This window comes from Camellia sinensis, chromosome 4, assembly GCF_055761805.1.
Source record: "Camellia sinensis isolate YWXY chromosome 4, ASM5576180v1, whole genome shotgun sequence".
NCBI lineage: Eukaryota > Viridiplantae > Streptophyta > Magnoliopsida > Ericales > Theaceae > Camellia > Camellia sinensis.
Genome location: NC_138964.1, coordinates 11,995,276 through 12,011,750, shown reverse-complemented (window position 1 = coordinate 12,011,750; position 16,475 = coordinate 11,995,276). Strand labels below are relative to the sequence as shown.

At 37.6% G+C, this 16,475-nt stretch overlaps 1 pseudogene; it reads left to right on the top strand.

Moving 5' to 3' along the window:
- Nucleotides 1-16,192, top strand: part of LOC145823585 (zeaxanthin epoxidase, chloroplastic-like) — a 58,228-nt pseudogene extending 42,036 nt beyond the window's left edge.
- The last annotated feature ends 283 nt before the right edge of the window (nt 16,193-16,475 follow it).

Here is a 16,475-nt window from a genome sequence, read left to right as displayed (position 1 = left end):
CATTCCGTCACTCGGAGTACAGAACGTACCTCGTTTCCCGTGCCCGGGCTAACTCCTATCCCGAACACGATGCAATATGCATGACATGCATGAAATGCAACTAAGATACAATCCTAACATACACAATGTTATGGAATGGCATACACGCTGCACGAGGTAATATACAACCGAGCATACACAATGCTTTGGATGAAATGGCATACGCAATGCAATAATGGGCTTATACCAACATGAGAGAGCCTCAGCCACACTCACATAGGAGGCCATCAGATGAAAACAAGACAACTCGAAATACGTGCACGCGTGCACGCAAACCGAGGACCGACCCTCCGGCACCGAAATGCCACTCTAATGAGACATGGCAAAGAAATAGAATATGATATGCAAACATGCAAAAATCAGTAGCAAAATGAAGGGGAAAACAGCCCCGAAACAAGGCGAAATGACACTCGACGCATGGAATTTCTCCCGAAATGCAAAACTAGGTACATGAAATGGCTTACAGCTATACAAAGCATGCATAATTGGTACATGGAATGAAAAGATAGAAGCAAGGAAGCCCCAAAATAAGCATCTTTACACTTCAAAGCATGGCCAAACAGCAAACAGAAACAGGGCAAAACTAGCATGCAAGAAATGGCCCTAAATGTGAGATAAAGAAGCAACTCACAGCGTCTGTCCCCAAACAGATTAGGGTCCTTCAACAAAGTTGAAGAGGGACCCAAAACATGATCTTTTACAGTTTATGGAAAACCACAAAAACCAGCACAGATATGGCTAAACTCTTATGCAAAAAAAGTGGGCCAAAAGATGGCCAAAGAAGCAAGTGGTGGTTGCGAGCCTTAAAGACAAAGGGGCCCTTCAACAACATTGAAGAGGGTCCAAAAATAATGCACTTTACAGTTGATGGCCGGACCCAAAACAGTATGCATACAAGCCAAAAATATCATGCAAAATATGGCCAAAAAAGAGAGATATAACACAAAGTATATAAAGGATGCCTCAAACAGTGAAATACCCTTAATGAAACATGAAGAGGAGGATAAAATAAGACTGTTTCCAGTTCTGAAAATTGCCCAAAAATAGAAGCACAATAGGTTAATAAATCATGCAAAAAATGGGGACCAAAGAGGGGTATAATGACAAGTGGCACATGGAGGTCCCAAACAATGATGAGCCCTTCTTCAATGTTGAAGAGGGGATCAAAATAAGCCTATCTACAGTTTACATCATGCTCCAAAACAGATCACATATAGGCTAAAAATATCATGCAAGAAAATGGCATTCAAGGAGGATATTGAAGCAAGTGCAATATGGGGGGCTCAAACAGTGTTGAGCCCTTAATGAGATAAGAAAATGAGCTCAAAAAAATGACCTTTTCAGTTTTGGTCGGAGCTCAAAACAGTAAGCATATATGGCTAAGAAATGATACCAAAATAAGCTCAAAAAAGGAGAAATACTACTCACCCTTGAAGACAAGTCTTTGGTTGCTTCTTGGCTTGAGAAGTGGTGCCTCCTAGCTGCTGGAAAGCTCCCCAAACTGCTGGAAATGGAGTAGTGGTGGTGGTGCTTGATGGTGATGAAGAAATGAGGTGTAGGACTTAGGAATTTTTAAGAAAATGAGAGAGATGGAGGGAGATATGTATGTATGAGTTCCAAGCAATTTTTTCAACCCTTCAAAACAGAGCTGGAGGCTAGTTATATGGACCAAGGAGAGGGAGAAAAGGAGGGGAAAAGGTGGGGGAAAAGGAGCCAAGTTTTCCCCCAAAAGCTGTCCCCCGGATACAGATATTTTTGGGGGAAAACAGCTATACAGCTGTAAAGTACATACTGCAAGGAGAGAGGCCGGCCAGGTTTTGGAGCTGCAGGTGGCCGGCCGGCCACCTCCCATGGCCGGCCGGCCAAGGGTCAAAAAGGTCAAGAAGATTTTCTGGCCGGCCACCCCAAATAGGTGTCCTCCCAGGTGCCCTCAACACAACCCTGTGGTTCAAAATTGGCAACAGTGAAACAGGAGGGACAACAAGCCATTTTTAGGAAGGGGTCAAAAGGGTCAGGTGGAATTACTGGCCGGCCACCAACTTTTGGTGTCCTCCCATGTGTGTACAACACAAATATGTGGTTAAAAGTTCAAGAAAATGGCCCAAGGTTGTTCAACATTGGCTTGGAAGTGAGAAAAACGGGCGTCAGAGGGCGCCGGAGGAATATAACTGGTTGCTGGAACAATTGCTGGCCTCCCACCCTTCTACGGCCTTCCTGGTGATGAAACAGAGGTACCTGCTAAAAATGAACAAAAACCGATGCAAAACGAATGCTCGGGGGCCAGAACACGCAGTTCGAGGCCCCGAAAACTGCCTATTAAACACCGAAAGTGGCATTCGACCACGAAGTGGGTCTCTCAGACCTCAGTGTCCCTCAAAAGGGAGTAAATAAGAAGTATGCCAAAAATTAGAGCAAACGGAGATGGTTAGGCGGTCCCGAACCGAGGCACACGGCCAACGGTCCCGAAAAATCGGAAACCGGGCTCCGAAATGGGCAAAATGGCCTACGGCCACAAAATGTAGCCCACGGCCATTGAGAGATGGTCTACGGGGCCTCTCCCTCCCCTCAGGAAAAGAAACAGAGAAAACCGAGTCTGGTTCGCAAACTGAGGCAAGGCACAAAAGAAGGTTCAGAAGTCCGGATGCGGGGCTCACGGCCGTGACTCTGAAACTTCTGAACGAGCACATAATGCAACATCACCAAGCGCTCAATCGGTGACGTCTGAGTCTTAAGGTCGGTCAAAAATGGGGTGTCTTCAATAATAACCTTACAAATGAAATCAAATTTTAAAAAAGTATACTCCTCTTAAAATGCCGAAGCACATTCATGGGTGTAAGGAGAGGGATTGCACCATTTTATGAGTCTTTCAATAAGAGGTTGTGTGACCATGTGAATGACATGTCTTGTGTAAAATATCTAGTTTTAATGCAGTACAAGGAGTGTTCCAAATTTTCCATTTTGTAAGGTTGTAAATGGTAATAACTTTAACCAATATCAAATGTCTGTGTCACTACTTTGGCTGACATGGAGCTTCATAGATCAAAATACTATCTTGGTGAATAACTATCTTCTTCTTATTTATTTATTTATTTATTGATTTATTTAATTTTTAAATTTACCCAGCTATGAGGATGCAAGAAGACTACGGGTTGATGTTATCCATGGACAGGCATGAATGGCTACGATCATGGCCTCAACTTACAAGGCATATTTGGGAATAGGCCTTGGCCCATTATCGGTAGGAGTGTGATAAGCACATGTTTTTTTTTTTTTTTATTGGCAAAAAAAAGAAACTTCATTGATGTAGAGCACAGTACAAAGTACAAAGCAAAAAACATCAATAAAGAAAGGCAAGTGCAAAAGCATCACAATGAGCTAAATCATCCCAACTATGTTGGCACCAAAAAGCCTATCCTATCATTTGCTAGCACCCCCAGAGTTGGTGAGCAACCAACCAAGGAAACAAAAAAATGGAACAACCACCTACAAATCCACATCAAACTAGAGCACCAGACAGACTCATTAGTGCAGCAATGCAGACATAACCACCAACACAGACTCAACATTAGTACAGCAATATAGATTCAACCTCCAAACCAGATATCAATAGGATGAAGGAGGTGATGCCCAGGATTGTTAGTGAGGTCTAGTCAGCTTTTTTGGGTGGTAGGAATATTCTGGATGGAATTCTTATAGTTAATGAAATTGTTGATGGGTGGAAAAGATCCAACAAGAGAGGTTTGGTACTTAAATTGGATTTTGAAAAGGCATATGACTCAATAAATTGGGAGCTGATTTTCCACCTTCCCAAAGACCTCCACATTCCATTGTTTTAAAGCTTGTTTCAGGGCTTTAAACACTACAAGAATTTACACATTTGCCGACCACTTTTGCCGACCAAAAAAATTTTTGTCGCAAAAAAATGACATTTGCCGACCAAATATTAATTAGTCGCGAATGATCAATATTTTTGGCGACCAAATATGAGTTGGTCGCAGAAGGTCACATTTTGGCTACCAAAAATGAGTTAGTCGCAGAAATTGGTATGCTTTTGGCGACCAACTACAAATTTGGTCGCAAAATGTCACATTTTGCCGACCAAAAATAAATTAGTCGCGAAATGAGTATTTTTAGCAACAAATATTTTAGTCGCCGTTGATTAAGATTTGGCGACTAAAGAAGTTTGTCGGCGAAGGTATCTTTTCTGCGACTAATCTGGTATTTTGGTCGCCAAAAGTTTGGGAGGCAAATTTGAAAGTTTGTCCAGGCGGGAATTGAATTTTTTTGCGACAAATTAATTTGGTCGCCATTTTAAAAACGACGTCGTTTTGTACCCAAAAAAAAAAAAAAAAAAAAAAAAAAAGAAGAAGAAGAAGAAGAAGCCCCAATCTCTTCTGTGTCTATGTTGGTCTGCCCTCTCAGATTGCTTGCCCAAAACTTGGCGTCTCGAACGGTTTCGAAACAGAGATCCAAAAAGACGACGACACAACTTCGATACCCTTCTTGATTGCTGTTCATCTCTTCCAGATTCAAACAAACCCATCTCCAAAATGCCCATTTCTCAATAGTGTAGACAATTTTCTTGGTTTTCTTGGTCTCAAATTCATATTGATTTCGTTTTTTGTTTTTCATATAAAAATTGATTTGATTGATTGTAGTTCTGAACTGGGTTTTTGGGTTCTCGGAGTGTTGTTGTGCGTAGTAGCAACTATGGCGGCTTCTTCCGTGGTGTGTACATGGCTCGTCGCCGCTTGCATGTCCGTTACTTGTGAAAAAGACCAACAACAACAACCCATGATGATGATGATGAATCAATCTTCGTCGAAGCGATTTAGCAGATGGGCTCGGAAGAGGAGGGTTTTATCTAAATGCAGAGCTGGTTGTTCTGAAATCCCCAAGGGTCGCCTAATCTCATCGGGAATTCAGGGTTTGATGTCCTCTTACTTGCCTTTCGAGCCCTGCGATGAGTATTACAGTTCCAAAGGCCTTTGCTCTTCTGATTTCTTTGGCGACAATGGTTTCTCTTCTCTCTTTGGATCCACCAATGTTCCTCTCTCTTGCAGACAGAGACGCTTCAATCGAGCTGTCCATTCCGGTAATCATCATGTCATATATTTGTGTCGGACATTGGTGTTTATTGTGTGTCACTGACTAGGCATAATCGTTTGCATTTTCCAAATCAAATTGCTAATTTTTTCCGTATGGAAATGGGGTATTTGGGGTTATTTCGAATCATGAATTGTTGTGGAGCTTGGTTTTGTTGTAATTTGTTTTTCTATCTTTTTTGTATTTTGCCTCAATTGAAGCGCAAATACTTTGTTATTTTTGTGAATTGCTATGTTTTTTTGATAATGGAAATGTGGGTATGTTAAAAGTTTGATAACTTCTCTAACGGTTTTTTTGATAATGGAAATGTGGGTATGTTAAAAGTTTTTTTGGGCAAGCAATCTGAGAGGGCAGACCAACAAGCCCAAGTTTTGGATTCAATTTTAGAAGGTAACTTCTCTTCCATTTTTGACTTGGAAAAGTAGTAAATCTTCCTCCTGTATTCATGTTTAGGAGGTTCAATTCACTAAAATTTATTGCATAATGTGATCAGATGCTTCGGACAACGATACAAATTCTGGTTCTGGGATTCTTTTTGAAGATAAAATTTGTGTCAAACGCTGGCACTGTCCTTGGGGTTCTACTGTGGTTGATTACATAGCCCCAGTCTTTAGATTGATTTTGGAGGAGAATTACTTATCATCGTCAATGCAACCCTTAGAAGATACAAAAAAGAACAGGTCATTGTGGTGGATGCAGAGAAAGAGTCTTGATCAGGGCCTTGGCAAATTTTTGAGGTTGGTCTTTCCTTCAATACGATGCATATTGGATTGATCTTTTCTGCTATTTTACTGTTCTCCATTTTAATATCTACACAAAATTGTACACTATGTGTCACATCTATCAAAGGTAATCAGTAGCTAGTGACAGATTGTCTTATTGACAGCAATTTGAAGGCAACCAGATCATAACAACCTCTTTACTGTCATGTAATACTAGTTGTGTGGTTCTTTTTCCAAAATAATATATTAGCTGGTAATTTCACAATTTTATGCCTTCATCACTCAGGGATTTGGAAGACTCATGGTTTGGTCCAATTGTACAATTCTTGCTTTTGGGGGAGTGGTCTGGTTGTGAGCACCAGGAGTCACAAAAGAAACTCATGCATAATTTGAAAGTTAAATGTAAAGTGGACGCACATGAGAGCCTGATTAAAGTTATTATAGGAGGTGCTAAGCATATATGTGAAAGAGAAGAAAGCATTTTGCAGCTAATTCTGAACAAAGGGTGTTTCATAGATGGAGTGGGATATTGTAATCAACAGAGGTGGGGAACATACGCTGATACAAGTGATGGAGTTGAAAGTCTGTCCAAGAAGGCCTTAAAACTAATACTTGAAGCAGCCCGTGAAGTTGAAGAGGAAGAGTGTCTAAACAGAGAACCAGTAATACTGGTGTTAGATTTTGATGTGCAGGTAGGTCTCAAGTTTCTCATTCCTTATCTTTTCAATTTTGTTTGTTGTTGTTTTAAATTGTTTTAAATTTTGTTTGTTGTTGTTTTAAATTTTTTTCACTGAATTGGTTGTGATGAAAGGATGATAGGATAATTCGTTATAGCAATACTTTACCATATTATTTGCTTTGAATATACCATTCTTGGAAGACTTGCTGAGACAATGTCAAGAAGAGTTGAACAATCAGTAAATTCATACATTCTTGTCTAGATTGGAACTTGATGGCCGGCATGCTGACTTTGATCTTTCTAGCACTTCTTTTGGTTGGATGATGTACTGCATTTTTTTACTTTTTTTGGGACTAGAAACAAGATATGAGCTGATATTCAGTGTGTGGTTTGCTTTGCTTTTTTCCTTCATGTGGCTATATTAGAATAGAAAAGTGATTTAAAAAAATATGACAAAGAGATGTTCTCTTCTTTATGAGCTTGGCGGGGTTGTTTTGCTTCTTTTCTTTACGGCTATTTTAGGATAGAGAAATGATAAAAAAAACGACGAAGAGATGTTTTTCTCTTCTTCCTTGTCTCATTTGTTCCAATACACATCCCTGGTTTTCAATTGCCTCATTGGCCGTTGCCATTGTTTTTTCCCCCCCTTCAGTGTATTATCCTATGAGCTTTTGTGATTATGTCAATTCTCTTTAAAAGTTATGGTATTATTTTTATTTTGTTAAAATTCCAGTGCCATTCTTATTTATTGGAATATGTTGTTTTTCTGACTGCCCTTCTCTTGATTTTCTTTAGACTGAAAGCTTTTTCTTTTATGTCATATTCGTAGGATCTTCTGCATTTAGACAGAAGCTTGTTTTTGGAGGATTTGCATCGAATCCTAATCAATCTAACTCATTTTGGAATTCGTTGCCACAAAACCAAACTACTTTTCAAAGCAGTCCATTTGGTTCATCTACTTCCTTTGGCGCATCAACCCAAAATTCATCTGGTTCTGCTCACTCCCCAGCCTTCAGTGCACCTATCAGCTCACATAATTGTGTTGCAGCTTTTAGATTTGGGACGGGTGGCGGTGCATTTGGTGCTGGCGCTCCAAACACATTGGAACCATCAAAGGCCTCTGTTTTTGGTGTATCAAAAGATTCTTCATTTGGAGCTTCAAGGAGCCCCACCTTTGGTACATCAAGCACCACAGGATTTGGTTTTGGTACCACTCCAACATTTGGGCAATCAACTTCAGCTTCTGGTAGCAGCAGCTTTTTTGGAACTGCTCTGTCTTCTTTTGGGGATCAGAATTCCTTCTTAGGTGGGTATTTACAATAGTTATTGCTGGTTACTGTCTAATATGGTTACATATTTATTTTGCTACCAATATGAGTCATTATTATTTTCTCAATCTATTTTGCAGGAGCCCAGTCCACGACACCAACATTTGGAACTACAGGCTTTGGACAGTCAGCTTTTTGTAGTCAACATGGAGGAAGTAGAGCAGCAGCTTACACTGCTACTGCTGAAGTACATGATGGAAATAGTGCTGCTAAACTGGAGTCCATTTCTGCCATGACCATTAACAAAGACAAAAGCCATGAAGAATTGAGGTGGGAGGACTATCTGTTTGGAGATAAAGGTATGTTTTCCTATGCACATGGCTTCATTTATCTCTGCCAGCCTTCATTGTTGAAATGGCTTGTCCAACTAAGTTTGTTTTATATTGCTTCAATTTTGTTAATGTAAAATTGTCAGATAGTCAAACCTAAACATCTTTTGTTTTTGAGTTTTTGTGACTGCATGTGTTTTTAAGTAGCAAACAATAACAAAGACCACCAAGAAGATGGTATTTGTTGTAGACGTGTATCATTTTGTTTGTTGTGTCTAGATATGATTGAAATCTACATTATGATTTATATGTTGTCGCATTTTAGTCTGATTTTCAGGAAGGGGAAAATACATATAACGAGTTTCTCAAAAATTGCAAAAAAATCTTTGTTCTTAAATATATATATATATATATATATTTGCCAATTGCAAGTAGAATTTATATTTGTTTGTGATAAGTTGACAACATTTTTTTTTCACCTTCTATATACTGGTATGTGGACTCTGTTTCCGAAGGCAATTTGATTTTAGATATTTCACCAATGGGGGAATTGAGTAAACAGTTAGCAAGATTTTCTCACATCTTTCTCGGATAAGAATAACTGAGCTGAATTTCCAGTTACTTTTATGGATATATTAATGTAAATTAAAAATATAAGACACGTATCTGAAGCATTGGCCGTAAGTAGCATAATTAGTTGGACAATGTGCAATTACTGCTTTCTCTTGTAGGAGTTCTTTAATCATGGTGTTTGCAATACTCTTGATTTTTTTTTGTTTAATATTGATTTATGCAGTCAACAAAGAGGCATTTAACAAAGAGGCTGGAAAACTTAGATTGGAAGCTGGATGAGCAGAAGGAAACATCTAAGCTCATTACAAATGATATGGGGAACATTTTTTCTAGTTCATGTCTTGATGCATGATTTTTTGTGATTAACATGCACTGAGATCCTGTCCACCCAAGCAAGAGGGTCTCATTATCATGTGTGACTCCACTTTCCCTTAGTTATGCATTAAGAATGGCTTCCTCTTCCTCTATTTCCTTACTTTACATGTCATTTCTCTCCCACGCCCCTCCTATCCCCTTTATTATATTTATTTTAGTTTGAGCTCAAAATTTTACAGGGGAAATGATAAAAAATTAATGTCAAAACTCTAGAAAGATTTGACCATCTCTGAATATAATTGCATTATAGTTTTTAAGGTTTCGCAGTGTAGACTTTCATGGACGACAATTAAGAAATACTAAAGGTTGGGAGGTTTAAGGTTGTCAAGAAAGTGATTCTCTAGATTAGGACTGTGAATACGGAATCAACTGAAGTCTAGATATTCCTACAGTTTAAAAGTTTGAATCTAGGTTACAGCTGAAGACATAAGGATTGCACTGATATTTGTCTGATTAGAGCTTCTTGATTTCTATGCCAATACACCATAACTGAATACTTGCTAGCTACCGTAAAACTTTGTGAATCAACTGCATTCATGTTTTAGCTCTACACTGCATCCATTTAGCTCTACACTGTAATAAGTCCGTTGATTTATTGCAATTATACTTTTCTCCTCTTTGTCGTGTTTTGTACAATATAATAGTTCTCTCTCTCTCTCTCTCTCTCTCTCTCTCTCTCTCAATATAATGTTTTGCTTAATCAGTCACTATGAAATTATTCAGATACTTAGATGCGCGTGATAATGAACAAACTATGATGACAGGATGAGCTGCTGCCAATGGTGCAGTCCAGCAATCTCACTCTGTCATTTTCATCTAAGAGCTCAATTGAGGAAAAATTGAAGAGAGAAAGTACTGCTGATGTTGTAAATATATTAGTAAGTCATGAAAAAATTTCTGTGTGTATATGTATTACATGTTGATTGGTTCCTCTTTATGTGTCATGTACTGGAAACTAATTAAATAAATCCTTGTCAATAATTACGCACTTACGGCCCAAATTTGTCTACATTCTACATTTCGTCCAAGGTAGAACTTCACCTTTTTTCAGGTTTCGCTTTCTATTAATATATATATATGTGTGTGTGTGTGTGTATGTATGTATAATCATTACTGAGGATAACTTTTTTTTGCTTTCATCAGGACGTTCAGTTTTTCCTTTTGCTAGATCTTCACATCTTAGTGATGTTGTTTCTCCACTATTATTTCTATCTGTGCATCAGTTTTTAGAAATTAGTCTGGAGTTTATCTGGTCTCTGATATAATGTGCATTGAAGACATAATTCTAGTTTTCATATCTTTGTCCCTGGATAATGAAGTTTATTAAAATATTTGTCCTTGGGGGCACAAAGCTCAATCAAGGTTGTGTTTCTATTAATTGCTACCGTTTCAATAAACCTTATACATTCCTATGTGTCCTCATATTGAACTTTGTAGATATCATGGAGTGTTGAGGATACAACTATTTGATAAGTACAAAGAGGTATATTTTACCTGCAATTAAAATTTGATAAGCACATCATGTCTATGGCTAGTGTGACTGTGTGCTTAACTGGTGATGCATGGATATATCATCAAAAATGGGTCTCTTCTTCATGTTTTACACAACATTTGAATAATCAGTGTGGTTTGTCTAACTTGGATGCCACCATAATCACCGAATGCAAAATCTTAAAAAGGTTACATATAAATTGGAAGTTTCCTCATTGTAAAATTATCAAGCAAAGAAAACAGACTTATTTATGTACCACCAAAAATATGATTGACCAACTTCCTTGTTAAGTTAATGGAGTGATTACATTGGTGCTAGACGTACTAATTTCCATGTTTAAAACTAAGAATGCAAGAGATTCTTCTATCATCTATGCCATACTTTGAGACATAAAGAAAGATTCTTCTATCTTCTTTCCACTGATTTTATGTCAAATTACATGTATCTCAGGTCTGCCACTCAGAGCAGTGTGGCATTGCAGCCAGCACCTAATGTGAGTCCTTTTGGAGCTTTACCTGCAATGCCTCCGCTGTCAATTGGTCACCCTGGATCGATACCCTCGATTCAATATGGAATTTCTAGCATGCCTGTAAGTCTTACACTTCTGAATCTTTATTACTGGATACAACAGAATGCTTTTTGTGATGATGTAATGTAATTTTACTTTCTTAATTATCAATTGTGGACAACAGAAGTTTTGCACCTTTTGGCGATTTTAATGAATATTTTCTCTATCAATTTTTTTCTTCTTAATTTTGAATTATGGACAACAGATGTTAAATATCCAAAAGAATAATGTGGACATATGAATGAGTGTTAAATTTTGACGAGGTTATACAGCACTATTCAATTATGAATCATCCTGCAATCAAAGCATGGCATTTGTCCATGCTTTTTGCAAATTTATGTATACACAAAGGTGGTTATACTTGTATGCATCCAAACATACCACCTTCTATGAACTTTCTAGTCATGGTATTAATATATATGAGAGATGATACGGTATATTATGGATAATGTTTTATAAATGATGAGATGAGAGTTAAAGATGTAAAATAAGAAATAAAGAAATTAAAATGAATGGTAAGTGTAATATTTTAGTGTTTTAGTCTTATTATATTTAAAATTTAAAATTATATAATATATATTATATACATATAAATATGTTTAATAAATATAATAATAGTTGGAGTGGGGTAGAATGGGGGAGGGGTGGGGAAAATTGCCATTCCTATGAGCGGGGGTACCTACACTTGCTACCTATTTGCATTAAATTGGTATTCTGTGATTCTACTGTTTGAACATGTGCCTGCATCTTTGTTTCTTTATGTTTCTCTTCCTCTGTCTCAATCTCTCTCCCTTATTCATCCCAGACTCAACTAACTTTAGAAGAAAGGAAAACTTAATTTGTTAGAACTTAATTTTTCTCTGTTGTGTACCTATTTATCTGGAATTAGAATACAAGCATAGGTGTAATGCATTCTACTTGTATCTTAGTTAATAGTCAAAGTAATTATCTGTATAGTACCTGAACTATATTTTCTGCCATCAAATTTACAGGTCTGCCTTGAAGGGCAGATTATCCATATTAGTTGACTAGTTAACCAAGATTTTTCATCAAGACTTCTGAACTTTATTTCTTTTGTGATTTTTTTTTTTTTTTTTTTTTAAATTTCAGCTTGGATATGGTTCAACTGCAGTGGAACTTTTGACAAGGTAAACAAATATTTTTTAGGCTTCTTTTCTCTTGGTTTTAAAGGATGACTGATTCTTTTTTGTGATCCTTTCTTTTTGTTAGATAGTATTTTCATCTAGTATCTTACCAATTACCAGGAATTGTACTCACATTTTGTTGTTCCCACTCAATAAGTAAGTCCCCACTGCTTAGCATCATTGACCTTTATAAGAATGCGCAAGTACTGAAGAAAACATGGACTTATTCCACAAAACATGGAAAAAATGAAAAAAGTGAGCAGTTTTAGTATTTTTTTTTGGGTCTCTAAACTCTTTTCAAAGTTGTGTTGACATTACTTTCCAGGAAAGCCAGTGTAAATAACTGGTTTTTTTTTGGGTGTGTGTGTTGGTAAATTCTGATGGTAATCAATGCAATAATACCTAAAAACTTAGTGGCAGTGTGTCGACCTCTTTGCATGTCATTGTTACATGCTTACAGACTTGGCTTTTTAAGTTGAAGGTCTAACAATGTAAGCATTTTACTTTCTGTAGTTTTATCTATGTGAATTGCAAACTGAAGATCAGAGACTCTCAATAAGTGGGTTCCTCTTTTGAGTAATCAATGACAAGTAGGATCAGTTGTGGTGGGAACCATGTCTTGTGTCTATATAGTGTTTATGGTGGGAACAAATTTTTTTTTTTTATTTGTAAAATAATTTTATTAAATACCCCCAAAAGTGGTGGCACACTCCAGTACACATGGCGCATACAAAACAAAACCAAACAAAACAACAAACAACAAACAAAAACAAAAACTATACTTCTACTATAATCTGCCATATGTCTACGATGTTGTACAACTCCCCCAAAAAGGTGAGAGAGAAAGATTTTTTTTGACAAGTTAAAAGAAGGAAAAGAAAAGATACTAAGAAGTTGATAGGGAATTGGGGAATTTCCCTTGGAAACACGTTATGAACACTGAAGCCCGTTCAAGGTAGGTTACTTTAGGTGGTTGGTAGTTCATGTGAAGATTTTTACCATTAAAAAATGAAAATTCCTCCCTCATTAGTGTTTGTCTGTGCAAGGAAGTGGCGATGCGGTGGATCATTTTCTTTTTCACTGTACAGTGGCAAGGGAGATGTGGAGCCTATTATTGCTCCTTGTTTGAAGTGTCTTGGCTCTTCTGTCTTGCCTGGATCTGTAATGGAGTTATTTAAAAATTGAATTGGTGGTCATTTCTTTTGGAATCTACATTTTCCTTAGGGATGCCGATAATTAGTCATTTGTTGGTTTTATAGGCTCAGATTTGGACAATTGTGATCCATACTAGGTATTTTTGTGATGTGCTTTATTATGCTATTTGATTTTTATTTTTTCGTTGCTAAGGGTTGCTGGCAAGATTATTAAAGTAATGTATGAAATGATGTGTTGGGGACTTTCCATAAATGTGACTATTAACTAGTTATGAACATTGCATAGGTGTCTTGCAAATTATGCTTTATTGTAGAAGTTCTTGTGATTATTAGACCAGATTTTGGGCTGTTTCTGGGCTGAACTGGTGCCCTGAGGTCTCTGTTGGTATGCTGAGGCTGTTGAGCAAATCTGCTATGCTGATTGATCTGAGCTGAAAAGGGAGGTTGATTCTGGGTTGATCTGGTGCCCTGAAGCCATGGTTTGCATAGGTCTGCTTTGCTGCCTATTGAACAGAGTTGCTATGCTGCTGATTGCTGATATGTTCAAATACAGTCTTGGTTTCTGCTGTGTTGTAATAATTGCTCAGATATGTTTAGGCTATTCTTGGCATTAGGACTGAGATGCAGGTAAATCTGTCACCAATATTTGGAAGGTGGAAGCTGGGCTTTGCAGATTGGTAGTCTCGCTGAGGTAGGCAGCTAGTCTGTTCTGTCTGTGAAGGTAATCTGGCTCCAGTGTTGCTCCATTGGAATGATCTGTCTGCTCTGTTGGAAGTTGGAAGCTGGTCTGGCTCGACTGTTGCCCCCTTGGAATGTATGTTGCAGATTGTAATAGCCTCATACCTTGTTATTTTCTTTGATTTTTTTGTTCTTTTAATTTTTGGTGAGAGCAAAGTGTAGTTTGAGATTGAATTTTTAGTGATTGTTTTTGCCAAATCACAGATTGTACATACTATTGCTCTTGTATACATGTTAAATTCTCAAGTTTTCTTCTTAGTTAAATTCTTTGGCTGTGTTGAATGAATTTTGTTTCTTAATTGTGGTACTGAAACTGTTAGCAATTCTTTAATTGTGGTTGGGTTGAATGAATTTTGTTCGATATTGGATTGAATGTTTAAAAACAAAAATTGAATGTTCTGGAAAAAAAAATAGAGAGATTTGGCGACTAAAAAATTGGTCGGCAAATTCTACACTTTTGCGACTAAAATCATTGGTCGGCAATTCCTTACCTTTTGGCGACTAAATTGTTAGTCGGCGATTCCTTTACTTTTGGCGACCAAACTTTTTGGTCGTGGAATGTCACGATTGGCAACCAAAATTTTTTGGTCGCGGAATGTCACAATTGGCGACCAAAATTTTTTGGTCGTGGAATGTCACAATTGGCGACCAAACTTTTTGGTCGTTGAATGTGATAATTGGCGACCAAACTTTTTGGTCGCAAAATGTGTCAATTGGCGACTAAGATATTTGGTCGGGAAAATATCACAATTCGCGACCAAAGTGTTTTAGCGACTAAATGAATTCGTCGCGGTAATGATATATTTAGCGACCAAAAATTTAGTCGGCAAATCTAATTTTTCCCGACCAACCAAAATTTTGGTCGCGAATTACTTTTGCCGACCCTCAATTGGCGACCAAAGTAGCGACCAAAAAAATTGGTCGCGGATAACTTTTGCCGACCAAAAATGGACTTTTAGCGACCAATTTTTTGGTCGGCAAATGTGTTATTTCTTGTAGTGAAATTTCATGAGACATTTATATCCTGCCCAACCCTCCACTACAAACCCAGACCAACTTTGCTTCACAAAAGGTAGGAAATTCTTGTGGAGTAACCAAGCATTTAGGAACTTAAAGGGCTTAGGCCCCAATCCCTATCATCCTCCATTAATATGATAGGGCTATGATCAGATAATATTCTAGGGAGACCCCAAAGTTTGAAATTAAAATTTTGAACCCACTCATGGTTGAGTAGAAACCTGTCCAGTCTACTCCATTTCGCCCTATCTTGAGAGTTACACCAAGTAAACTTCCTCCCAAGCAACAACTTGTATGGAGTCCATTAATCAAACCATCTAGCTAGAGTGCAAAGGTATAACTTACCTTGTTAGGGTATGTAAAGAGCAAATCATCGTGTCAAATGTTGTGAAGGAGCAGTGTGACTGCAAATCAAAGAACAGGAAGACTGGTGACAATTATCCTTCAGAGGGGGTTGATAAGAATCAGTGTATAGACACAGGCAGTGACAATCGCAAGGAGGGGGATGATAGGTTGAGGGATCTCTCTGTGGTGGCTGAAACAGATATGATGAAGGTAGTGTCAGAGGTTGAAGGCACATGCGAGGGTGATTCTACAGAGGTGGGGACAAGCTCCAAATTTACCAATGAAGGTGGTAGGCGTAGGTTAGATGGAGACATCTTGTTGTCTAATTAAAATAAACTCGAGTTTTCCGTGGAGTTCTGCATGCATTTCATAACAGCTTGTATTATGTTTTACAGTTTTTGACAAAGTTTAGGGTACCACATCCAGGAAGAGTTGGATGGAGATTTTTTATCAACCTTGTAATGCCTTTAATGTTGAGTTGGGTCCTTGGCGGTAATAGGTCATTTGGTGCAATTCACCTGTCTTATAGTGATAGGTTATGCTAAATGAGTTTAGCTGCTTGATTAAAATAATAAAATAATTAAATGATTTTTTTTTCTTCTCCAACATGGTTTTGCAGGTAATGATCAGAAATCTTGGTAATTTCCTTTTATGCAAGTTCAATGGATTCACATCTTTTTTGTCTACAAAATCATGTGAGTTTTTGAAGTGCCATCATTGTGAAAATAAAATTACTTTTTTTGTATAATTCAGTGTCCGTCAAATGTCTATTATAGTTAGAATGTTGTTTTCTTAAGGAATGTTTGTGCTTGACCTTGAACTCAACAACAGTGAGCTAATAAAAACCTGTGCTGCAATTCCAGACAAATCCCTATATTCTTTGTGTAGTAGTTTGAAATTTCTATATAGTATCAAAATTAATATC